General features: G+C 45.6%; 1 long non-coding RNA gene across 1 annotated transcript in view; it reads right to left on the reverse strand.

Annotated features, from left to right (window-relative positions):
- The window catches only part of LOC310847550, a 56,951-nt gene that overhangs the window by 26,688 nt on the left and 3,744 nt on the right, over positions 1 to 26,519 (reverse strand). The window lies entirely within an intron of this gene.

Consider the following 26,519-nt stretch of genomic DNA (forward strand, 5'->3'; position numbering starts at 1 on the left):
AAACGGCCTCGGTCCGGTATATCTGAAGGAGCGTCTCCACCCCCATCATTCTACCTGGACACTGATGTCCAGCACCGAGGGCCTTCTGGCGGTTCCCTCACTGTGAGAAGCCAAGTTACAGGGAACCAGGCAGAGGGCCTTCTCGGTATTGGCGCCCACCCTGTGGAACGCCCTCCCATCAGATGTCAAAGAGAACAACAACTACCAGACTTTTAGAAGACATCTTTAGGGAAGCTTTTAATGTTTGATGTATTACAGTATTTTAATATTTTTTTGGAAGCCACCCAGAGTGGCTGGGGAAGCCCAGCCAGATGGTCGGGGTATAAATAATAAATTATTATTACACTCCTGACACCATAATGGTTTGGGCCTCAGCATCTCAAAGACTGCCTCCTCTGTTTTGAACAGTTATGACTATTGAGATAAACTAGGCATATTTTCTTGAGATCTGTGTGCCAAGCAAAGACTCACAGGAAGGCATTCTCGGTGGCTGTCCCACAACTGGGAAGAACTCTAGCTCTCTGGCAGACCACCTACATAACTGAGAGCTACAATTCTCAGAGTGGTTTCTCAGTCAATCCCTCCTCCGGGGAACTCTGGAAATCATAGCTCTGTGAGGAGAACAGAGGTTTCCTTCCTAATAACTCTTAGCACTCTTAAGAAAACCACAGCTCCCAGGATTCTTTGGGGGCAGCCATGACTGTTTAAAGTGGTATGATGCTGATTTAAATGTGCAGTGCAGGTGCACATTCCAGAACAATACCTGACATGCAGCTATTCTTTGAAATTTGTGCTTGTCCATGTTTTATGCTGCTTTTCTCCAAAACCTTGCATTAAAAAATGCATATATTAGAGAAAGTAACATTTAAATTCCTTGGTGATAATTCCTTTCAAAAATGTATGTATTACACATTAAAATGCTGAAAGACTTTTGTGAGGACTTTAAAAAAAAAGTGCCAACTAATTTGGAATGTGGCAAACTGAACGCAATACTGGAAAAAACCCCTGTGAGAAATCAAAATAGACAGATGTTCCCATTCTCTGTCTGTATGATACTGGACTACATATCTAATGCTATGTTAGCATCCTGGTATGCTTATGTGAAATCATTTGTGCAACCTGCTTGTGATAAGTGTCGTGTTTCACCATTCACTTCCTGAATAATTCTCCTAATGATTCCCATGAAACACAAGGTGACAGTAGTTAAGACTGCAGAAACTTGCATGCTGACTGTGTTGCATAGACTTCAGAAAGAAAAGAATCCTGTGACGGTTGTGGCTTAAGTAAAAATTGTTAGATGTTCACAAGCACCTCTATTACTTCAGTTTAAATTATGATGGTGTTATAACTTAATACAGGATTGATGAGCCCATCCAACATTTCAGAGAACACCCACCTATTTTCCCTATTTGTATTTGATTATGTTTGCTATAGGGACGTGGGTGGCGCTGTGGGTTAAACCACAGAGCCTAGGACTTGCCAATCAAAAGGTCGGTGGTTCAAATCCCTGCGACGGGGTGAGCTCCCATTGCTCGGTCCCTGCTCCTGCCAACCTAGCAGTTTGAAAGCACATCAAAGTGCAAGTAGATAAATAGGTACCGCTCCGACGGGAAGGTAAACAGCGTTTCTGTGTGCTGCTCTGGTTTGCCAGAAGCGGCTCAGTCATGCTGGCCACATGACCCGGAAGCTGTACGCCGACTCCTTCGGCCAGTAAAGCGAGATGAGCGCCACATCCCCAGAGTCAGTCACGACTGGACCTAACAGTCAGGGGTCCCTTTAACTTTACCTTTTATGTTTGCTCTATTCTTTGCAATTCTGTTAGGAGATGTGGCTGAAGCAATATGAAATGCAAAATCTTTGTCACAAGGCAAGAGGATATATAATCAGTTCTTAATTCACACTAATGTTTTGAAGGTGAATTGGTTTTACACAGCATTGGAACCAAAGTGAGACCCCCCCCAAAAAAACCCTCCCAGGTTGTGGGAGAACTCCCTTTTCCAGTGAAGACAGTTACACTGCTCAAGTTAGGGGATTTCTGGCAGGGAAGAAAATTGTATTGGACAACCAGTTCCAGCACAATTGTGTATCTTATATTGTTTTGACACATGCATTAACTGATTCTGTGTTAAAATTTCTCTCTGTGTGTGCACTCCCCCCCCCCCCCCCGCAAAGCATTTTAGGCTACACCTTCTTTTGGATATATACGAAGAAAGAAGCATCTCTACATGAAAAGTTTTTTGAACGGAATCCATTGAATCCATATCTTTCTCTCCATATGATTTCACTTTTATTTGGAAAGGAGGAGGGAAGCAACCTTTTTATCCATAGCTTTAAAATGATGGGTTTAAATGAACTCCAGACAAACTGGAAGCTGGACAACTCTTTCTTCTTTTAATTCTGAAGCAAAACACGGTATGTTTAAAAAGTGTTGATGGATCTGAACTGGTCCAGCATTTGATTCGACTGCCAATATATTTGAAAGTGTTTTTAATCTTCCTGCTTAAAAAAAACAACAACCTTTAACTAAAATGTAGCATTCTAAGGGGGGAAAGGTGTGCTTTTTCATCCTTCAAAAGGGCAACTTAGTCTGTTAGAGCAGTGGTGGCCAACCCCCAGCCTGGGGGCCTGGTTCAAAGCCCCACCCCAGCAAATTTTTCTGGCCCCGCTGCTTTTGGAGGTGATGTTAAAAGGAGGGAAGAATTATTATTTTTTAATGTAGACATAGTGCTGGTGCAGACAGAGAGGTTTAAACCTTTCCCTGCACCTCACTGCCCTGTTTGGGATGTAAATTGCTCCCTCTCAGCTCATAAGATCAATAATCCAATCAGCTGGGGGAGAATGTTGCATGCTTGCAGGTGATTGGCAGGTGAGAGGCTGGGGTGGTCCCACCCAGTTTTGGCCCACCCACTACAGCCTCCCTGTCCAAAGGTTGGCATGCAGTCCTCAAGTGAGGGTGAACCATTCCTGTGTTGCATCAAAAGTAACAGGATATCTTGTTCAACCTGGTTCACTTATTTAGGTGATGCCGTGGAATGGGCACATGGAATTTACCCCTCACAGAGTTACAATTAGAAAGCTACAGTGCACAGGATTCCTGGAGGGGGGAAACATGTTTTTAAAGTGCTTTAAAGCACTTTAATATAATATAAAATAATAATAATAATAATAATAATAATAATAATAATAATAATAATAATAATTTATATCCTGCCCATCTGGCTGGGTCCCCCCAGCCACTCTGAGCAGCTTCCAACAAAACACTAAAATACAATAACTTATTAAACATTAAAAGCTTCCCTAAACAGGGCTGCCTTTAGATGTTTTCTAAAAGTTTGATAGTTATTTTTCTCTTTGACATCTGGTGGGAGGGCGTTCCACAGGGCAGGCACCACTACTGAGACAGCCCTCTGCCTGGTTCCCTGTAACTTGGCTTCTCGCAGCGATGGAACCGCCAGAAGGCCCTCGGCACTGGACCTCAGTGTCTGGGCAGAATGATGGAGGTGGAGATGCTCTTTCAGGTATACTGGACCAAGGCCGTTTAGGGCTTTAAAGGTCAGCACCAACACTTTGAATTGTGCTCGGAAACGTACTGGGAGCCAATGTACGTCTTTCAAGACCGGTGTTATATGGTCTTGGCGGCCGTTCCCAGTCACCAGTCTAGCTGCTGCATTCTGGATTAATTGTAGTTTCTGGGTCACCTTCAAAGATAGCCCCACACAGAGCGCATTAGTCCAAGCGAGAGATAAGCAGAGCATGCACCACTCTGGCGAGACAGTCCGCGGGCAGATAGGGTCTCAGCCTGCGTACCAGATGGAGCTGATAAACAGATGCACAGGTATACTGTGTATGTAGTCTTGGGTCTGGTGTTTCATGTCCCAAAGCAGCTTTCCCAGTCTGGAGCTCTCCTTCTTGGAATCCCAACTCCCATCAGGCCTAGCTAGTGGGGCCAATTGCCAGGAATTATGGGATCTGTAGTTTAGCAACATCCGAAAGACTACAGGTTGGGAGAGACTGCTCCAAACTGCATTCTCTGAGATGCAGGCCTTTTCCTTGGCACTTACACCCGACCCATTTTGTATCAACTGAAACATTGCAATCTGCAGCCACTCTTGCATCCCCAGGCACAGCCCTGCCTTCTTCAACTTTGGCAGTGTCTAATAAATGAGGAAACCTGAAACAACACGAAAAATTCCAAGGCAGCGATAGAGGGGAAGCTGATTGATAAAACTGACTGTTGTGTTTCTCTATAAGTTATCAGCTCATCTGTGCCTCCTGGAATCTTTCCCAGTTTCGTGATGTTTGAATCCTGCAGTTATTATTCAGCAATTAGAAACAGCTGGTGTGTGGTAGGGCTGTGTATCGGCACATCTCCGAACGACACTGTTTTCAGAGGTCTCAACGACTTCTTCAAAACATTATCTTAGAGGCTCACAGCTCGGTGCTTACCAGCCTTTTCCACATCAGCAAGCCAACCGCTACACTGAGCAAATCTCAACGAGTCTAGCCAGTTCAGCAGTTTCCATGTCTCTATCCACAGGGCTGTGTGTGTAAAGGGCCAGAGGTCACAGTCAAGCCAGCACCTCTTTCTCTGGCTGACAGAGCCAAGCAGCTCATTCAGCGCTTGACCTGCTCTCTCCTTCTGTTAGAGCAAGGGTGGGCAGAGGTTTAATTAGGCCCACCAGACTTCTCTGCTTGGCCCCCAAGCCAGTTTGACAAAGCCAGGCTCTCCAGCTGAAGTATCAGGTGTGGTATCAAGTGTGAGGCAGGGAAAGTAAATAAATAAAGGGCTTGCAGACACCATGGATTAGATAATTGGCAGCGCCCATTAACCCCCTTTGCAAGGTGCTTTGAAGTCCTGGCTATCAGCTGATCATTTGGGCTTCAAACTGCAAGCACCGATTGTCTGTGGTTAAAGGAGGGCAGACCCTCTAAGTGTCCTTATTTACCAGGGACTGTCCTGGATTTACAGAAGCTGTCCTGGTTTCTGATTTAATCCTGGAATGTCCTGCATTTCCTTAGGACGTCCCCATTTTCATTGGAGAAATGTTGGAGGGTATGGAGTTATGCAACCCCGGGCCGAGGAGATAAATAACTATACAGCCTTTGGAAGACATCTGAAGGCAGCCCTGTATAGGGAAGGTTATTTTTAATGTTTAATGTTTTATTTTGTTTTTATATATGTTTGAAGTCGCCCAGCGTGGCTGGGGAAACCCAGATGGGCAGGGTATAAATAATAAAATTATTATTATTATTAATTATTGTTGTTGTTATTGAATAGGACATTCCTATTTTCATCTGAGAAATGTTGGAGGGTCAAGGAGGCTGAAAGTAGCAGCTTTGATTCACAGCCCTTCCTTTAGCGCTTGGAATACAAACTACTTCCTCTGGAAAGAAAGAAAAATGTTCCACTGATTCATGGTTAGAGGATTGAAGGCATTACAATTCCCAGTGTACAGAGGGTGGTACCTCTGCTAATTGCCTAGCAGGAGTCAGGAGATATAAAGAACCAATGGGGTTTCTTCCACCTGTCCCTATAAAAATCTCTGATTCTGACCTGGTTTCTCATGCTAAGGTGATATGTGATGTGGAATCAGAAGAGCTTCAGAAGAATGTAAGAAGTGTGCTGCTGGATCATGCCAATGGTCCATCTAGTCCAATATTTTGGTTTCACAGAGGCTAGACTATGGGGTGCCCACAAGCAGCCAGTGTGGTGTAGTGGTTAAGAGCGGTAGTCTCGTAATCCTGGGGAACCAGGTTCGCGTCTCCGCTCCTCCACATGCAGCTGCTGGGTGACCTTGGGCCAGTCACACTTCCTTGAAGTCTCTCAGCCCCACTCACCTCACAGAGTGTTTGTTGTGGGGGAGGAAGGGAAAGGAGAATGTTAGCCGCTTTGAGACTCCTTAAAGGGAGTGAAAGGCGGGATATCAAATCCAAACTCTTCTTCTTCTTCTTGAGTGCAACAGCATTATCCCCACCTGATTCCCATACTAAGTGTCACAGTGGAGGCACAACATATCTGTTGTGAATTATAGCCATTGATACCTTTACTCTCCATGAATTTGTCTAATTCTTTCTTTAAAAGCCTCCCAACTTGGTAGCCATCACCAGAGCTTCATTTGGAACACAGACCTGTTCTAATCATGTAGAAAGCCTTGCAGGGGGGCTGGACTAGATTCTACGATAGAAAGGGAGCAATGGACCAGTTTTAACAGGAAAAACAGGCATACCAGTGAGGTACATGAAGCCTTAATGAAATCCATTAGCCCAGTTGCCAGATTCCTTCTAATTTTGACCCAAACAAGCCCCACTTTTAGCTCTCTAAAAGCAGTCATTGACAGGGCTATTAAAAAGATTAAGAAGGCTGCCCCCTACTCTAAAATCCAAACTCTCTTTCTTTCTTTCTTTCTTTCTTTCTTTCTTTCTTTCTTTCTTTCTTTCTTTCTTTCCTTCCTTCCTTCCTTCCTTCCTTCCTTCCTTCCTTCCTTCCTTCCTTCCTGGAGAGCTTTTCTCCCAAACATGCAGATCCAGAGGAGCTTGGATGAGAAGAAAAACATCACAGAAGGGCTTGCAGGGAGGCGGAGGGGAAATGCCTCTTACATCTTTTCTTTCGGAGTTACCCATCCACATTGATCAAAATTAGACATTTCCTGTTTCACAGTTTGCTCCTCAAAGTCAGTTTTGGCACAGCTCCAGTTTCACAGGGGAATCGCACTACGTAGAAAGCTGTAGAACAAGTTACAGGAAGCATCAACCAAATTCCTTGGCCTTCAGAAACTCTTGGGCCAATTTGATGTAAGCTTCTATTATAGGCAAGGACAGGAATCTTGGGAGTGTGATGCCTGGGGAACAAAAATGTATTTCTAAACTTAATCATCTCTATATGGTTTGGGGAGGTGTGGGGTTCTCCCATCAAGTACTTTTTGGAAAGAAGAAGTGAGATTTATTTTTGGATCTTTTTTCTTTTTCTTTTTTCTTTTTTCTTAATATAATCCATCAATCATAAGAAAATAGGAACTGGTGCTCTGGCTTGGCAAAGCCATCCTGCTTCAACACTTAGGCCACTAGTGGCTGTTCAAATGCTCTCAGCACTTTCACAAGGCTTTCCGTTACCGTCTACCCCAGATATCAGAACCATCCATCAATTTCATTTTTTTCTAATGACATAAGATGAAATGACAGCCTTTGTTCAAACAGGTTCATTAATATCGAGAGAACGTAGAACTCCATCTGGCAACCGCATTCTGAATCCAGTTTGGCTTCGGCTCAACGTTATTGTTGGAAAAGTTTCAGAAGATTCCATGCTTTGCAAGTCTTGGGAACTTGGTGGAGAAATGAGCCTTCACATTCAGTCGGCACACATTTCACAGAACTTTTTAAAATGTGAACAGTGTTACATTTTAAAATAAACTGTATAATGATGTACACAGGGAGGGGAAGGGCTGTTTGTTTTGAGGATGGGCAGTTGGAAAGATTTGGCAAAATTAAAATACTACAGCAGTCCTGTGGAAAGTGCCTTTCTGTGGGTTCATCCCATGGTACTAGCAACTGCTTTAAAGACCCACAAATACTTGTGGGGGGCAGATCTTATAGATCTCTCGGAGAGAGAGAGAGAGCTATTTTTGTGGGACAGGCTCATGTAAGTGGCTCCAAACTTTGAACCTGTGACTCTCCAGATGTTGGGCTCCCAACTCCTGTTGGGCATCTCCAACCAGTATGGCCAATTGTCAGGGATGATGGGAGTTTCATTCCAGCAACATCTAGAGGACCACAACACCCCACCCCATACTGTGGGATAGAGTCATGCAAGAGAGCAGCATAACATTGAAGAGACCTAAATATTGCACATAGATGAAAAATTCTCTCTTTCATTGAACTATTTGCCTGCTGTGAAAGAGAGTGGGAGTCATTCTAAAACGACGGGGTGGGCTCACTATGATAAACACAGCAAAAGAGGGGGCAATATCTAACTAAATAGATCCTTCAGGGGGCATGTGGGGAAAGAAGAGAGAAAAGAATTTCTGCTGCACAATTGAAAATTATTGTATTGTACAGGGAGGTTAGGCTGGCCTCAACTAGAGCCAGGGCTTTTTCGGCTGTGGCTCCGATCTGGTGGAACGCTCTGTCACAAGAAACTAGGGACCTGCGGGACTTGACATCTTTCCGCAGGGCCTGCAAGACAGAGCTGTTCCACCAGGCCTTTGGCCAAGGCACAGTCTGACCCCCTCCTTTGGTAATCCTCACAGGACTCTAGCCCAATGGTTGCCATTAATTTGATTTGAACTGATTTGAACTGATTTTAGAATGAATTGATTTTAGAATGCTGTATTACTTCACTCTGAGCCCAGCTTTGGCTGGGGAGGGCAGGATATAAATAAAATTTTATTATTGTTATTATTAGCAGGTTTATTCAGTTGAATACTGCCTGGGGTGGCACTGCCTTTTAAGTGGACCATGTTCACATCATACATCCAAAGCATTGCAATGATGCAGTCATGGCTTTCCCCCAAAGAATTATGGGAGCTGTACTTGGTTAAGCATGTAAGGAGGCTCCTATTCCCCTGCCAGAGCTATAGTTTCCAGAGCTTCCCGTGGAAAACAATTGTTAAACTACTCTTAACAAACCACAGCTCCCAGAATTCTTTGGGGGAAGCCATGCCTGTTTAATGTGGTAAGGACCCCTGACTATTAGGTCCAGTCGTGGCCGACTCTGGGGTTGTGGCGCTCATCTCGCTTTATTGGCCGAGGGATCTGGCGTATAGCTTCCGGGTCATGTGGCCAGCATGACTAAGCCGCTTCTGGCGAACCAGAGCAATGCACGGAAACGCCATTTACCTTCCTGCCGGAGCGGTACCTATTTATCTACTTGCACTTTGATGTGCTTTCGAACTGCTAGGTATCATTGTGCTTTAAATGTATGGCATGAAGAAGCAGCAGCTTTGCTGGCAGTTCAAGCAGCAGACGTATTCCTCATTGCCAGCAGAATAGACCAATGGAAACAATGGTAAATGGTGACCTAGGGGCATTGCTGGAAGACGATTGCCTTTACTGGGTCTTAATGATAAATCAAATAGCTATTTGAGAGACCCAGTGTCGCTTAGTAGCTGGAGAGGTGAACTTCAAAAGCCACCTCTGGGTTTCTTGTATGACCTGGTGTGAGTCACGTCACTGTCAGCCTGGCTTTAGTCCTCCTCTCCAGCCTAAGCACGGACATCCTTTGTGATCATTGCTTCTTCCCTGGGTGAAGGTAGCTGCCTCCCCTTTGCCACTGCCAGAAATGTGCCTGGAAATGAAGCTCCGTCATCACATAGAATTCTTTCCAGGGACATTCTCCAGCCCATTTTGAAGATACATGGCAGCAGCTGGGCTTCCCAGCCTCTTGCAGGACTTTCTGTCCTTGAGAAACTTAACAGAGCATAAAGAAATTGAAGAAGTCTATGGACTAGCCTGTAATGGACCAATTTCATCAATGCATCCACCCCAAAGTCAAATGATGTTCATTTCCCCCACCCTCCACCAATATCCCAGAGCTTCCCTCCATAGCCTTCACTGAGATGAGGCAGTGCCAACTAAGGTGCTCAGTAAAGGCTGGTTCATTAATGAAAAATAGGGTGTTGGCCCACCAACCTTAGCCTGCCTTCAGCCAGCCCTCGCTTGTCTGTCTTGCCCTGGGGAGACTCTGCCTTTCATTGGCACCACCTACTTTTGGTCTCCCTGTCTTTCACTCTACCAGTCCCCAGTGCACACCAACCACCCCTGCAATAGTTGATCTCAGGTTGCCAGGGTGAACCCAAAGACTAACAAGTTAGCAATTCAGGCTGCACACTTACTTGGGGGCAACACTCCCTGAACTTGGGACTTCTAAGTACTTACCTAGAATCACTTTTCATAAGAGCTATATAAACTGTAATTAGCAAACACCCCCCCCCCAATGATATGATACACACCTACATATTGTTCTATTTATTTTAAATCTCATCACAATGATGATAAATATGAGCCTTTGTTTTCTGAAAGCTGCACTGCTGCACTGTATGGAAGGATACCCTCTGCTAGGAATGATCAGTGCATAAGATCTGTGGTTCTCAGGGTCTTCAATGCAAATTACTCTTCCGCCACAGCTGGAGAAAAGGCTTTCAAGAATTTTATGTTACTTCCTGTGTGGTGATGTAGCCTTGCCCTAACGACTCGTTCCCATCAGTACCCACAGAGACCTGCCTTCCTAACCACTGATTTAACGGTTTCTTACCACTTCCACCCGTCTCAACAATGCTTAATTTGGAAGGAGGTTTACAAATATTTAGTTTTTTGGCTGTTGAGACTACAGATAGAGATCTCTGGGGACCTGCACTTTAAATGCACAAAACAGATCTTTGAACATGTGCAGGCAGGAAGATGCAACAAGGGGGGGGGGAGAGAATGTGTTTTTCTCCATAAATATGCTTTAATTGAGGTAGTTATTTTTCTCTCTTACATCGCTCCACTGCCTCTATCTTTTGAAAAGGAAAAGGGTAATATACACAAATATTGGTGCATCTCAATGTAAAACTCTCTTAAGTCCACCCATTTAATAGGGGAACGTTGAGCCTCCCACCCCAACTGAAATTAAATGAATTTAACAACACCAATCCTATCAATGTTTAGTACAGGTAAAGGGACCCCTGACCATTAGGTCCAGTCACAGACGACTCTGCGGTTGTGGTGCTCATCTCGCTTTAGTGGCCAAGGGAGCCGGCGTTTGTCCGCAGACAGTTTTTCTGGGTCATGTGGCTAGCATGACTAAGCCGCTTCTGGCGAACCAGAGCAGCACACGGAAACGCCATTTACCTTCCCGCCGGAGTGGTACCTATTTATCTACTTGCACTGCATGCTTTCGAACTGCTAGGCTGGCAGGAGCAGGGACCAAGCAATGGGAGCTCACCCCGTCGCAGGGATTCAAACCGCCGACCTTCTGATCAGCAAGGCCTAGGCTATGTGGTTTAACCCACAGCACCACCTGCGTCCCTTCTATCAATGTTTACCCAGAAGCAAACCACACTATATTCATAGGAACACAGGAAGCTACCTTATACTGAGTCAGTCCATTGGTCCAGCTTGCTCAGTACTGTCTAAAATGACTGGCAGCAGCTCCCCAGAGTTTAAGACAGCAATCACTTCCAGGCCTACCTGGAGATGTCAGGGATTGAACTGAAGCTCTTCTGCACTCAAAGCTGATGCCGTGCTACTGAGCTATGGACCTTCAGTGTGACCTATTCCCAAGTATGAGTATATAGAATTCCAGTCTTACTTGGGAATGGATGGACAAACCAACGTGTGCCCTGTATCAGGCTCACTGGGACTCAGTCATAGGTCAGTTTATTCCTGGCTTTTGCAGCCTTTCCAAAAGAACACATGAAAAATCCACAGGTAATTTGCATGCACTTTGAACAATATGGTCTTCCAGAAAATACACATTTTTCAATCCAGGGTTTCTCCAGCAGATTTTAACAGAATGCATGCATTGTGTGTTCTTTTTGCTTGCAAAAGGTTCCAGGTTCAACCCCTGATATCTCCAGGTAAGGTGAGGAGCAGACACTGACCTGAAAACCTTCTTATAGGAAAAGCCTAAAGACTCTTTTGAGAGCCACTGCAGTGTAGAAATTAGAGTGTCGGACTACAGCCTGGGAAACCAGGGTTTAAATCCCTACACTCGACAATGAAGTTTGCTGGATGACCTAGGACTAGCAAGAGTTCCTAAAACTGACCTATCTCTCAGGGCTGCCATGAAGATAAGATGGAGAGACATGTGTGCTACCTGGAGCTACTTGCAGGAAAGGGAAGATAGAACTGTAATAGCAAAAAAAATTAGAAAATCTGGAAAAGTGCATTATTTGACTAACAGTTGCATTCCAATTCACAAGCAAGTTCATGGAACATCGAATAAGATTGGTCTGCTGTGAAAAGTGCATAGAATGCATTCCTCCTCCATCCCCCAGACAGAGATCAGCTGCACATCTGAATGTGAATATGAGTGCAGGTGTCATTGCATTCTCAATATTTGTATTTGTACACTCCCACCCTGGTACAACTAGTGACTCCATCTAGACTGAGGTGGTGGGAATCCAGTGGGACTTCCTTCCTGGACCTAGGATCACAGCTGCAACTTTGCTGGATGATGTCCTGTATTTCCAATGTGAAAAGTGTCTTTACACAGGTGTAGAAAATAGCTTAAGAAGATTGATCATTGGACGACTTCCTTTCTCTAAAGGAGTACTCACACTGCTGAATATGAGGATTTTTGTTTTTGTTTTTATTTGGCAATGCATTAAATCATGCTAGGATTACAGCAACAATCCAGCAACAGAAATCCATGTCTCCAAGCCAGTTATCTGCTGCAGCAGAACGACACCAGGTTGCTCTGTGTGGGATAAAGCCTGTACTCCATGGCGATATAATGGATACAGAATTGCATACTTGCCTCATTCAGGTCCTTGTTGACTTTGTTCTTCTCAATCACTGCGAGTGAAGCAAGAGCAACTCAACCAGCTGCTGAATTTGCAGTATTCTGGATCGGATTGAAAAGTGAATCTGTTTAGCACAGGGCTCTTTGGAATTACAGCCATGTGTTATCAAGAGCAGCAACTTATTGTAAGCCTAAGGAAAAATACATTACTCTAGGCTTGTAAAACAGCCACCGTCAAGAATGAAAGTCCCCTTCAGGCGACCAGGTAAGGATGATTTGGGAAACCTAAAAAGATCTGTCTGTCTTTTTTCTCTCTCCCTGTCTTTAAATCACTCTTTCGTGTCCTTAGTGTGCCACAAATTACCAACATTGCTATGGAAGGGCAGATGGCCTAGAACTAATTATGAATAAATAAAATAGGGCTGCACGCTTGAGCTCTAATTTGTAAGCTTTGTTACTTGCAAGTTTCCCTGCCTCTGCAATACAGGAGGTGATTAAGGTGATCAAAGAGATGCTCCAAGCTTCTTTGAATGTATGGATTCCCTTGTTGTTGAGAGAAAAATCACAACTTTCACTCTGGGGCTAGAAACAATACATTATTTACCCCATTTATATGCCACCCAGCAACCTTATCTGGGTGACTTAAGGTAGCAATAAAATATCAAAATACAATGATCAACCATCAACTTCGCAAGAGACTTAAGCAGGCCCACTGTGGTCTTGGCATTAGCTACCCTCAAGACTGAATTACTGCACTGTGCTGTATGTAGGGCTTCCCTTGATGTTACCACAGAAGCTGCAGCTGTTGTTGACTGAGGTAACTTATAGAAAAAGTCTGTTGGTTCTGGAAATAATGCTACCCAACCCAATATTATAACCCACATACAAAGGGTCACCATCAAGCATACGCAAATAAGGTGCACTCCCAATATATGAAGCCGTGATGTAAGAAGCAAGTTCTCCAAGAAAAAAAAATTCTGAATGAATATCCTTAGGATTGCACTGCACAACCTTGCCACAGAAATTTCCCTTGGCATCTCTGACAGATAACACCAGTTTGAATGTTTTTGGATTAAGCTGTTGATGTCTGAGCACAAGCAAGTTATGGGCTTATAGTAAATCCATGTTCATTCATGTCTCCAAGACACGGGTTTGTTTTGTCTAGCTGTACAGGAGCTTGGATTAATAATACTCTGATGACACCTGAGACCCTTAGAGCAATATTAGAGGAGGGGGGAAATCAAGCTGTCAAGCTTGCGCCGATTTATTAGACGTTTTCTCAATGCTGTTTGGTAATGTATTCTTTTCTTTCTGGCTCTTTGTTCCTTACTAGCGAGGATAATATAAAGCAAGGGGATCAATATGATGCTCTAAAATGTAAGCGATTTATATAATAACCCAAAGTAGAACTAATTAGAGAAGAATTTTCAGAAGCACACTCAGCTCTTTTTGGTTAAACGTATTATTAAAAAGCCCAGATAGCATCTGACTTATATGGCTCATCTGAAGAGAAAATTTTCATAAGATAACATCATCTAGGAAAACTAGCAAAGAGAATCACCCATAATGTGTAAAACTATCCCAATGTCTTTTACGCTAAACAATCAATGATCAGCATTTCAGCCTTGTCTGCCCTCATAGAGAGAGTTCAGGCTTGGGGGACTTGCAAGCTCAATATCTTCAAGTTCTCCATTATGTGCAAAATGTACAGAAAAATGTTTTCAGGTGATTTACAAACTGAATCATAGGAGTTCTCTTCTTTTAAAGAGAACTCCTTTTAAAGAGAAACCACATTTTGGTTTTGATTCATAAATGAATAAAGCACAGCACTTAAAACCCAGTTTCAAATATACAGTGGTACCTCAGGTTACATAGGCTTCAGGTTACATACGCTTCAGGTTAAAGACTCCACTAACCCAGAAATAGTGCTTCAGTTTAAGAACTTTGCTTCAGGATGAGAATAGAAATCGGTGGCTCCGGTGGCGTGGCAGCAGCAGGAAGCTAAAGTAGTGCTTCAGGTTAAGAACAGTTTCAGGTTAAGTACGGACCTCCGGAATGAATTAAGTACTTAACCTGAGGTACCACTGTAGTTGAAACCTCTCTTTTGACCTGGGATGGCACTTAAAAAAAAAAAATCTGGGCAGGCGTCTGATAGATTTCCAAGTTTGGCTTATGTAGGCCATTCATCACCATCCTGATCCATACCAGTGGGGTCCGGGGACCCCAACATTTAGAGAAGTACAAAGCAATGTTTGGAGGCAGAACCTAAGGAAGAGTCCTCTCCCCGCCCTCCACCAGCCTAAGAACATCTGAGTTTGCACAGTTGTCTTGAAATGCTGTCTGACCATTGAGGGGAGGAAAATCAGCTGGGAGGGGGGAAATGGAATGGCGTACCCCGGAAGACAGATTGGCTGGCGCCTTAAACTCCACGCTGCATCACTTTGTTGCAGCCCCTGCCTGTACTCTTTAGAAGTCATTTTGACATTAAAGGCTCTCCTTAGCGGCCTTTTCTCTGGCTGGCTGCCAACCAGCTGTGGATAAGCCACCCTCTTCTATTGACATTGGAGGGTTCCTTGATCATGCTCAATAAAGACGCTTTGATGTTATCACTCTTCGACAATATCTTGTTACAAGGTCCTGGGAGTGCGGAAGGAAACAAAGTAACAAAACAGGTGTGTGTGGTTGTTTGTGTGTGGGTGTTTAAAAAGCTGCAAATCCTGGACCACAAATGGGAAGTGCTATAGGAACAGGTTTCTCTGTTCTATGGATCCAGTTATTCCTAGAATGTGTGCTATACACACAAGTGTGCTCTTAAAGCACAGTCCCCTTGTGAGCCCAAAATGAACCTGCAGCGTCTCTGCATAAACTGCTGGCCTCCCCACCAACCTCCGCTGGATCTGGACCATTCTGTTGGGTGCACCAGATGGTTGGAACCTCCAGCAAAATGTCCCATCCTCATAGGATGTTACCCAGCTGTTGCAGGTCTACTTAAATTACTGCTCTGGACTTGCCTCTTTTCAACGAAGATTCACACCTAGCTCAAGGCCACATGCCAAGAGAAAGTTCACAAGTGCAAGTATTTTCTTTCACAATTTGCCAGCCTGCAAAAGAGAGAGAGAGAGAGAGAGAGAGAGAGAGAGAGAGAGAGAGAGAGATATCCTGGGGACAGGGGACTTTAGTTATTTGCCCCCCACATCTGCAAATTGCACTGGAAATTCCCCTCCTCTCCACCAATTCAAATCCTAAGTGCAGGGGATCCAGTCAAATTCTCAGGGAGGCAGTGTTAAAGCCCACCTGCCCCTCCCACCAGAGTCCTAATTGGCCACCTGAACTGTCAATGTGCGAAAGAAAATGGGATCGTCCTCAGAAAACGAAGAGTTTGGATTTGATATCCCGCTCAAAGCGGCTAACCATCTCCTTTCCCTTCCTCCCCCACAACAAACACTCTGTGAGGTGAGTGGGGCTGAGAGACTTCAGAGAAGTGTGACTAGCCCAAGGTCACCCAGCAGCTGCATGTGGAGGAGCGGAGACGCGAACCCGGTTTCCCAGATTACGAGTCTACTGCTCTTAACCACAACACCACACTGGTCCTCAGAAGGCGGTCCTTCTTGCGACTGGGCCCCTGGACACACCCCTGACTAAGTAGGTTTTGTTTCTAGGTCTAAGTTTCATTTCTCTAAATAGGCATCACAGGTCACAGCCAATCAGGAAAGGGGTGGGGTGTTTAAGGATTTATATAAGCATCAGCCGAAGAGTGCCCTAGGCACTTGATTGGCCCTGCTGAACGCCTGCCCTCCCACCCTTAGTGTAGGTTCTCAGCCTTGCTTTGGACTTTGTGTGAGTCGCCTGTCTTGGGAGAGGGGCCGGGTAGGAATTTTTATCCATTTGGCAAATTGGCACAGGCCACTTGGTTTTTTTTGCCTATCCCCTTAGCAATCATCACAACTTTCCAGGTTTGGCGGTTAGGCATTCGCTTAATTTTGTGTGTGGAGGGGAGGTGTGGCCATCACCTGCCCCTCAATGATCAAAAGGTATTCCATTAAAGAAATCTGGGGGTCTTGGATCTTGTCTGAAGTCTGCTTGATGGGCTAGGGCCATGCTGGGATCATAGGAACCTCGCGGTAAGCTTCTGTCGGGCAAAACCCTGATGTTGCTGCCCTGATGGGTTTAACTACATAGACTCTGTCAATTGGGGCAGTAGGCCATTATAGTCTTCACCCAATGCCTATGCCAATACCTCTCACATTTAATTTGCAATCAATAAAGTTGTGGCCTTATTGTTACCCATCAACCTTAATTCTGTGTCCGTGTGTAGTTTATTTCATGGGGGGGGGGTGGCTTGGGGTCTCAAGACGCAAAAGTGTTTCACTCTGTGGCTCATCCAGTAAAGGGTGGGGGGAGCTCAGTACAACAGCAAATTGGCAGTTTTCTTTCTTTCATTCAGTCACTGTCTCTTGTTCTCTCTCACGTTCTTTTCTCTCCAAAGATTACAGTGGTGCTGTTTTGACTTAATATGGCGAGGTGGGGGGGGGGGGAGAGAGAGAGAATGACAAGGTATCATTTCAGGGAGAGGGAGAGGAAAGTGGCCTTAGTTTATGAACTAAAACACAGGAGGCGAAATGGACAGAAACTATAGGTGAAAGAGATCTGCTGGATAATGCCAGAATGTGCATGCTGAGTTGCATATGGGCATATTGAAGGAGGGAGGCTGATCCTCACTGGCTGGCGATCTTGCTTGGAAAAAGGTGCTTCAACTGACTCAACAGCCCTTGTTCCTATGGGAGATCGAAGAAGCATGAGTGGACTTCTTCATCCTTCTGTAGTCCAAGATTACCGTATTTTTCGTCCCATAGGACGCTGCGTCCCATAGGACGCACCTACTTTTTTGGGGGGGAAATAAAGGAAAAAAAAATTCCCTTTATTTCCCCCCCCAAAACCAGGTCGGGGAACAGTGGGATGGCGGTGCTGCGCCTCCCCGCTGTCCCCCGAGTTTGTGGGGCTGGCCCATGTCTGCCTGGCGCGAGGGGCGCTCTGCTTCAGGGCACCCCGCGCGTCGGGCGGCAGGCTACAGTCCGCAGCATGGGGAACCCTCTGTTTCAGGGCGCCCCACGCACCCCCCGGGTGCGCAAGGCTTGCCAACACCAGCGCGGAGCATGGGGCATCTTCCGAAGGGCGCCCCGTGATCCGTGCTGCCGGCTGCCGTCCGCAAGCCTTGCGCTCTTGGGGGGAGATCCCCCGGGTGCGCAAGACTTGCCAACACCAGCGCGGAGCACGGGGCGGCCTCCAAAGGGCGCCCCGTGGTCCATGCAGCCGGCTGCTGCCCGCAACCCTTGCGCTCACGGGGGGGGGGAGATCCCCCGGGTGCGCAAGGCTGGCCAACACCAGCGCGGAGCACGGGGCGGCCTCCAAAGGGCGCCCCGTGGTCCATGCAGCCGGCTGCTGCCCGCAACCCTTGCGCTCACGGGGGGGGGGAGATCCCCCGGGTGCGCAAGGCTGGCCAACACCAGCGCGGAGCACGGGGCGTCCTCCAAAGGGCGCCCCGTGCTCCGTGCTGCCGGCTGCCGCCCGCAAGCCTTGCGCTCTCGGGGGGAGATCCCCCGGGTGCGCAAGACTTGCCAACACCCCATTGCGGAGCACGGGGTGGCCTCCGAAGGGCGCCCCATGGTCCGTGCAGCCGGCTGCTGCCCGCACCCTTGCGCTCACGGGGGGGGGAGATCCCCCGGGTGCGCAAGGCTTGCCGACACCAGCGCGGAGCAAGGGGCGGCCTCCGAAGGGTGCCCCGTGCTCCGCGCTGCCGCCCGCAAGCCTTCGGCTCCCGGGGGAGATCCCCGGGTGCGCAAGGCTTGTGGACACCTGCGTGGAGCACAGGGCGTCCTCTGGAGGGCGCCCCGTGCTCCGCGCTGCAGGCTGCCGCCCGCAAGCCTTGTGCACCCGGGGGGGAGATCCCCCGGGTGCGCAATGCTAGCGGACACCTGCGCGAAGCACTGGGCGTCCTCCGGAGGGCGCCCCGTGCTCCGCGCTGCAGGCTGCCGCCCGCAAGCCTTGCGCGCCCGGGGGAACTCCCTCCGGGCGTGCAAGGCTTGCGGATAGCTTCCTGGAGCTTGGAGAGCGAGAGACGTCGGTGCGCACCGACGCCTCTCGCTCTCCAGGCTTCAGCGAAAGCCTGCATTCGCCCCATAGGATGCACACACATTTCCCCTTCATTTTTGGAGGGGGAAAAGTGCGTCTTATAGGGCGAAAAATACGGTAATTGGACCAGAGATGTGGGAGGGGAGGAGAAGCAAGCTGCCTGCAGCTGGCTGATGGATGAGACCTGGTTTCTCTTGGTGTGATGTTCCTCCTGGGAGACAGAAGGTACCATGCCCAAATGGTCCTGTGCGGCCCAGCCAGCAGCAGAAACCAGCATGTGCTCTGCTTTTGCTCTGCAGTCCTAGGACCACTACAACATGCCAACTAACAGTTGGACTAGCACTCCAATCATAGCAATGAATATATGTAAACATTTTGCCAGAACTCCATCATATTTTGGTGATGATGATCCTTGCAACTTATTAAAGTTTACTTTTTCTAGACACCACCTAGTATTTTTTCTAGGAAGCCTCTTGTTATTTATGAGGAAACTTCCGCCTTCCTGGCCAATTAGACATCATCATCATCATCATTTTTAATTTGTAAACTGCCTTTCTATCTTACAATAAGGCGGTTTACAATCTGAAGGGGGGGGGAATGTACATCTTATAACAAACTAATGCAATACAAAAATGTGATAATAAAACATAACTTTAAAATAGGCAACCTCCATTAAAAAAGTAACATTCAACAATAATTAGAATAGCATAAAATAATAATATCAACATATAAAAGTTAAACAGAAATCCACCCAACAGTTACAATAATATCTAAACTATAATCAATACAACAACGGCAAGCCACAGTACATAAAACAATACAATACACATTGAGAAACAGAGGGTAGAGCAAGGCAGGTGGAAGGAGGCTTTGTCTCTCCCCTCCCAGTTCTTCCTCCAGGAACAGCTACCTTATGAGGAGACCCAGGGCTGGAGGGTGGGGCAAGGCAGGTGGAAAGAGGCCTTGCCTGATGGAGTCCCTCCCCTCACTGTTTTGTAAATTGCAGAAGAGTCCACCAGCCTGTGCGTCTTCAAAATTGAGTTTCTGACACCAAGATAATCTGATCATGGTGATGCCAACACACTGAATCAACCTTCTTGCAGAAATACACATTTACTACATCACTCACAACTGTCAGCTTCCATTAACGTGGGCTCTTTATGGAGAGATTTGCATCTGAATTATTTATTTATCCCATCAATTGTGGGGAATGCTACCAGGTGTAATAAAACTAAAAGTGGAAAACCAAGATCTTTCCTTAAACTTAAAAACAAAAGGGGGGGGGGTAAGAGGTCCTTGTAGTAACATGTAGCAAAGAGTGGCTATGCAGGAATGACTGTTTATAGTAACTCTGTTGATAGAGTCTCACTGAGGTACCTGTAAATAATAATCAGCATCATATTTCCTTCAGTAGTTAAATCTTGCTAACATTAATGATAGATGAATGAAAAATATAATTTTCATTAAATATGCCTTGATGTTCACTTAGGCTTTGGGGATAATAAAAGAACATATATATGGTTAAGATGTTGCTGCCACCAATGCCCACATTTCTTGTATTTCTGTTTTCAAAGCTAAGGAAACTTCCCATATTACCCCTAACTTCTCCTTTTCCTTCTTTCCCTCTCCCTCTTCCTGATTTCTGAATTTCCAGACATGCTTTCCATTGGACATTCATGATGTTTTTGGCTCATGGTGGTCAAATGTGATTTTTCTTTCAATTTCTTGTCCAGTGAGTACATCTCCTTTAACTTTCTGTTGACCACCCCCCCCCAAATATACCGTCAATGTTCTGGTTTACTTTTGTCCCACTTTTGTTGTGCTACAGCCCTACCAGATAGCAGCAACGTGGCAGCATTGGGGAAGCATTGCAAAACAACTAACCAAGCGGAATAAACCCACCGATAACGCATCATTATTGTGCTAAAAGCATGTTCTAAAATATACCCACAATAAAACACTAGTCATGAGGGATCCTAGACATATCTGGTCACATACACGTATGAATTTCTTATAGCTAATATTTATTTATTTATTTATTTATTTATTTATTTATTTATTTATTTATACCCCGCCCATCTGGCTGGGTTTCCCCAGCCACTCTTGGTGGCTTCCAACAGAATATTAAAATACAATAGTCGATTAAACATTAAAAGCTTCCCTAAACAGGGCTGCCTTCAGGCGTCTTCTAAAAGTCTGGTAGTTGTTTCTCTGCTACTGTTGAGGATCTGCCACTGTTGGAAGCACCGTGTGAGATCTAGACCAGGGTAGATCTCATGGCCCTACACATGGCCCTACTCATGTTGTCAGATTCCAACTCCCATCAGCTCCACCCAATATAGTCAATGGGTGAGAGGCATGATGGGATGTGGAATCTGACAATGTCAGCTCCTCCAAGAGTCCCCATTTTCCAGGGACAGTCCTGGATTTACAGAAGCTGTCCCAGTTTCTGATTTGATCCCGGAATGTCCTGCTTCTCCTTAGGATGTCAGCAGAGAAATGTTGGAGGGTGTGGTAGGACATCCCTATTTCCATTGGAGAAATGTTGGAGGGTACAGAGTTATGCGACCCCTGAGCCAAGGAAATACCTGAAAGGTCAGAGGTTCCCCAGCCCAGCTCTAAGCCATACTTCAGTGGTAGAGCACATGTTCTGCTTGCCAAATCCCCACATTTAATCCTAATTTGGGCTGGAGAAGACTCACATCTGAAAACCATGGAGAGACGCTTCCAGGCAAGTAATATGGAGTCAAATGGGTCAACAACCTGATGGTGGCTTCCTAGATTTCTAATCACAGTTAGGCACCAGACAGTACCAGGAGGAATGATAATTCAGTCTGAAAACTGTTTCAGGAAACAACTGGAATGAAACAGTGGCGATCCTTCATGCAAACCTGGCCGCAAGTCAGAAAAGGCTTCAAAGGTTAAAACCAGGACTTTGAATTGAGCGCAGAAATGGAGGTGCAGCCATTGCAGATGGTCAAGCATGACATGATCAGAGCAACCAGTCCCAGTTTGTAATCTTTGGACCATCTGAAGGTTCTGGACCATTTTCAACAGCCTCTCTGCATACGTTCTATTGCAGTAAATCTAAACTTGAGATAATAAGAACATGGATAACCGTAGCAAGGCTATCTTGGATGATTTTCTCTCACAGCACACTCCTGTGCCTGGTAGAGTTCGGAATTACTGAGTTAACTGCTGTGAAGGCTACACTTGTATCTCTGTGTTCCCCGGGATTCAGGAGCAGGACAAACAGAAGATACAGATCAAGATAAACTCCTGCCCTCAATAATCTCCACGTTCAATTTATGAGAGGGGGGGAGGGTCTAAATTCCTCCACTGGTTTCAGCAAAAACACAGATGTCACAAACAGGACCAAACCCTGAGTGCAATAATTACAGTGCTATCAGGGCTGCTGTGTAATAAATGTCTTAACTGAGAAACTGCCATCTCTGCAAAGCTTTTTGAATATATTGTTTGCTAGGTAATACTGTTGCCTGCAATGTTTTTTTTATTTTTAATGAGGTGTCAAACATGTGTTTAGTTGAAACCACTCCTTTAAAAGGCACAAGCCTGAGCTTCACAAATGAAAGGACACCCCTTCATGTCACATCATAAAAAGCAAAGGCCGAATTAGTGTGGGTTCTCTTTCTGTGGCCTACCATATATTTTTCTCAAACATTAAGAGGTCTGCGCGCTACAAAGAAACCAGTCAGTCAATTGACGGTTTGTTTCTGTTTTTAGACACATTGCTCTATATTTTGCACTGAACACTAGATATTTTTAAACTCTAATGACTTAACGTTTTCATGTAACCCTCCTCCCGAATCCTCAGACTGTCTGGTGACTTGTCTAAACTTCTCCTACTTTCTGTGTTAAGTGTTGCTGTCCTGAGTCAATATCTGAACAATGTTCTAATGCTGCCACAACATACATTGGGTTGGAAGCTGTCAAGTAATTTCACTGTAAGTACATTGTGTTCAATGCTCAATAGAAAATATTTGGCAACCTTCCCACGCCCCACGACAACTAGTTTGCATGAGACATACCGTATTTTTCACTCTATAAGACGCACCAGACCGTAAGACACACCTAGTTTTTGGAGGAGGAAAACAAGAAAAATGATATTCTGAATCTCAGAAGCCAGAACAACAAGAGGGATCGCTGCACAACGAAAGCTTCTGGGATAGCTGTTCTGGCTTCTGGGATAACTGTGCAGCTTGCATTCAATCCGTAAGACGCACACACATTTCCCCTTACTTTTTAGGAGGGAAAAAGTGAGTCTTATAGAGCAAAAAATATGTTTTTTATTTATGACATTTATGTTCAACCTCCCCACCCCACCCCCAGAACTCATGGTGGCGTATGTGGTACCTCCCACCCCTCATTTAATCCCCACAAAAACCCGGTGAGCTAGGTTAGGCTGAGAGGCAGTGACTGGCCCAAGGTCACCCAGTGAGCTTCCTGGCTGAGTGGGGATTTGAACCTACGTCCTAGTCCGATACTCTAACCACTACACCACACTGGCTCTCACTAGTAGGCAGGAAGCTATAGGACTGATGCACTGCCACAGATTTAAGGCCTACCATGGCTTTCCAAAGCAGGGATGGGCTGTGTGGCCCTCCAGATATTCTTGCACTCTAACCCCATCAGTCCCAGTCAGCGTGGCCAATGGTCAGGGCAGCAGCTGGTGGTGGAGTGGAACAGGTAGAGTAGTGTTGCTCACCTGACTTCCCCATGCTGTTACCAAGAGGGAGAGGGCTGCATCAGCCAAGCCCCATTAAGCACTGCTGGGTCAAGAAACATGGGAGTTGTCTGTATTATCAGCAGATACAAAACACATTTTAAACACTTCATATTATGAATCTACAAAGTGTGGATACAACAACATTTGCAAGCTTCCCAATGTTTGCCAATATAATTCAGTTTAACACTTGAGGTTTAGCCAATGGGTTATGGTCAATGAAAACAATGGAATGCAATAATTTGCTTGTTTCAGAACAGCATATTACATGTGAACAACTTTAACACACACACACACACACACACACACACACACACACTAAAGGTAAAGGGACCCTTGACCGTTAGGTCCAGTCATGGACGACTCTGGGGTTGCGGCGCTCATCTCGCTCTATTGGCCAAGGGAGCCAGCGTACAGCTTCCAGGTCATGTGGCCAGCATGACTAAGCCACTTCTGGCTAACCAGAGCAGCACACACAAACACCGTTTACCTTCCTGCCAGAGTGGTACCTATTTATCTACTTGTACTTTGACATGTTTTTGAACTGCTAGGTTGGCAGGAGCAGGGACCGAGCAATGGGAGCTCACCCCGTTGCAGGGATTTGAACCGCCGACCTTCTGATTGGCAAGCCCTAGGCTCTGTGGTTTAGACCACAGCACTATCCGTGTGTGTGTGTGTGTGTGTACACACACACACGCACACAACAACAACTTCAAACACTTTCCCAGTGCACACCTTGGGTGTTTTTGCCTGGCTGGAATGTGTCTGAACTCTGGCCATGCCTTTTGTCTTTCTGGATACAGGATAAAGAAGAGTGAGTATGTGCAGAAACCAGCCTGGTGTACAAAAGTAAAATTAACACTCATTGCTACACCCATTTCAGTGCTGATTCCCTGCCCACCATCAACATTTGATCCTCAGAAGAGAATTTGGTTCCCCACAAAGGAATGCACCCTCCAGGCTGAAAAAGGTTGCCCACCCCTGCTTTACAATCTCGTAGGTCAGTACTTTTATTCACTGGGTCTGTCTGTGTGTGTGTGTGTGCGCGCGTGTGTGTGTGCAGGAATGGGGCAAGCATGAGGTGATGGAAGCATGCCGTTTTGGTAATTTTCTTTCAAGCAGTGTTGAATATGGAAATTTTTTATACAGTGGTACCTCTAGATACAAACGGGATCCGTTCCGGAGCCCCGTTCACATCTAGAAGCAAACGTAACTAGCGACGGCACGTCTGCACACGCGCGTGTCGCTTTTCACCGCTTCTGCGCATGCGCGTGACGTTATTTTGAGCATCTGCACATGCGCAAGCGGCAAAACCCGGAAGTAACGCACTCCATTACTTCCGGGTTGCTGCGGAGCGCAATTTGAACGCACTCAACTCGAAGGATATTCAGCCCGAGTATGACTGTATTTTCGATTATAATGTTTCACTAGATTTATTTTTACTTTGTTATTAACCTACCTAATTTATTTATTTATTAATTAATACAGAAAAGTGCAATCCTCAGCGCCACATTTTGTGTCTCCCTCACCCCCCTGCCCACCGTATGCCTCATACATTTTTGAATGTAATCACTGGGTGCCATGGCGCAGAAATGCAACCTAGATACTCTAAAAAATAACAACGATGCAAAAATAAATATATAAATAGCCGTGGATACTTATCAGATGCAATCACCTCAGAGGTTCTCACGTGCCACATTATATACAGACACTGCATACCATCTGCTGATGTTTATTTTCCCCCCTTCCCAGCCAGTAAAAGCCTTTGTTGAAGTCAAAATTCAAGTGACAGAATCAGAACAAAAGGGAAAAAAGGGCAGCGGATCCACATCTGAATAAATTCCAAATATGACTTCTAAAGGCAGACAATATAAAAGCTATAATCTTACTTTAACCCCCACACTTTTTAAACACTGTAATTACTCGACATCTGCTGGCAACTCTGCTTTGCTATTGGATAACCTTAATTACCCTGTAATATTTCCTGACACTCCCCAAAATATGCCCCACGGATAATAATTCATTCACAGTTCGGCCCCATTATTAGCTACTAATTCAAACAATTGAGACAAAGACAACGAACAGATGACCTTGAGCGATTACCCACTTGGTAAGTGGGATTTATTTTGTGCCTTTCTAAAGACACTACTGCTTTTTTCTAGCCACACAAAGGCGGCTCTGAAATTAGTTAAAAAGGCAGGCAGGCAAAAGAGATATTTGACAAATGCAAGAGGATTGTTCTCTCTTCAATACTCATCTTGAATTACACTACTGAAGATGCTTTTTTCAGATACTTTCAGTTTCTATGGTTAGAAAGCAAATGATCTCCTCCACCCCACCAAATTAATCCAGGGGAACAGACCAAGGTCAAGTGTCTGGTGCTGCGGCCTAATTTATCTTTGGGTATGGTGGGGACCTAGAAGATGGCTTCCATGGAAACCTCCCTTAGCTCTTGTATGTTTAGAGCATCTTGCCTGGCTAAGGTTTTTAAAAGAGGCGGAGCTACCTACAGCAGCTCATCACTACTATTTGATAATGGTCAAAGGAGAACCACCAATCAGCTGGTTGGCAACATATTGTATTTTTCGCTCTATAGGAGGCACTTTCCTCCCTCCAAAAATTAAAGGGAAATGTGTGTGCGTCCTATGGAGCGAATGCAGGCTCCTTGGCTTCAGCGATAGCAACACGAAGCCTCTGAAGCGCAGAGGGAGTGCTCCCACCATGCTCTGGAGGCGTCACGTTGCTTTCGCTGAAGCCTGGAGAGTCTTCCTCTCCCAGCTTCAGCAAAAGGAACCCGAAGCCTCCGGAGTGCAGCTGGACCTCCTGCTGTGTTCCGGAGGCTTCAGGCAGCTATCCCTGAAGCCTTTGGAGCACAGCACGAGCACAGCCTCCTGGAGGAGAAATGGAAGAAATGGAGAAATGGAAGGCGGGAGGAGAAATGGAAGGAGCTCTGTTTATCCTGTCACTTTGCTGAAGGGGCGCTGAGCAGAGGGGGGGGGGGAGATTTTTTTTTCTTGTTCTCCCCCTCTAAAACAAGGTGCGTCCTATGGTTGGGTGCATCCTATAGAGCGAAATATACGGTATGATTTGATATCTGTATGCCTCTTTTCCAATAACAAAGCTGGGCTCAAAGTAGCTCATGTCAAAAACAAAGCATTAGAAAATAACATTATTCTTACTATTACTATTAAAGATCTCCAGCAAGAA

Source organism: Podarcis gaigeae (genome assembly GCF_964106915.1).
Source record: "Podarcis gaigeae genome assembly, chromosome: 6".
Lineage (NCBI taxonomy): Eukaryota > Metazoa > Chordata > Lepidosauria > Squamata > Lacertidae > Podarcis > Podarcis gaigeae.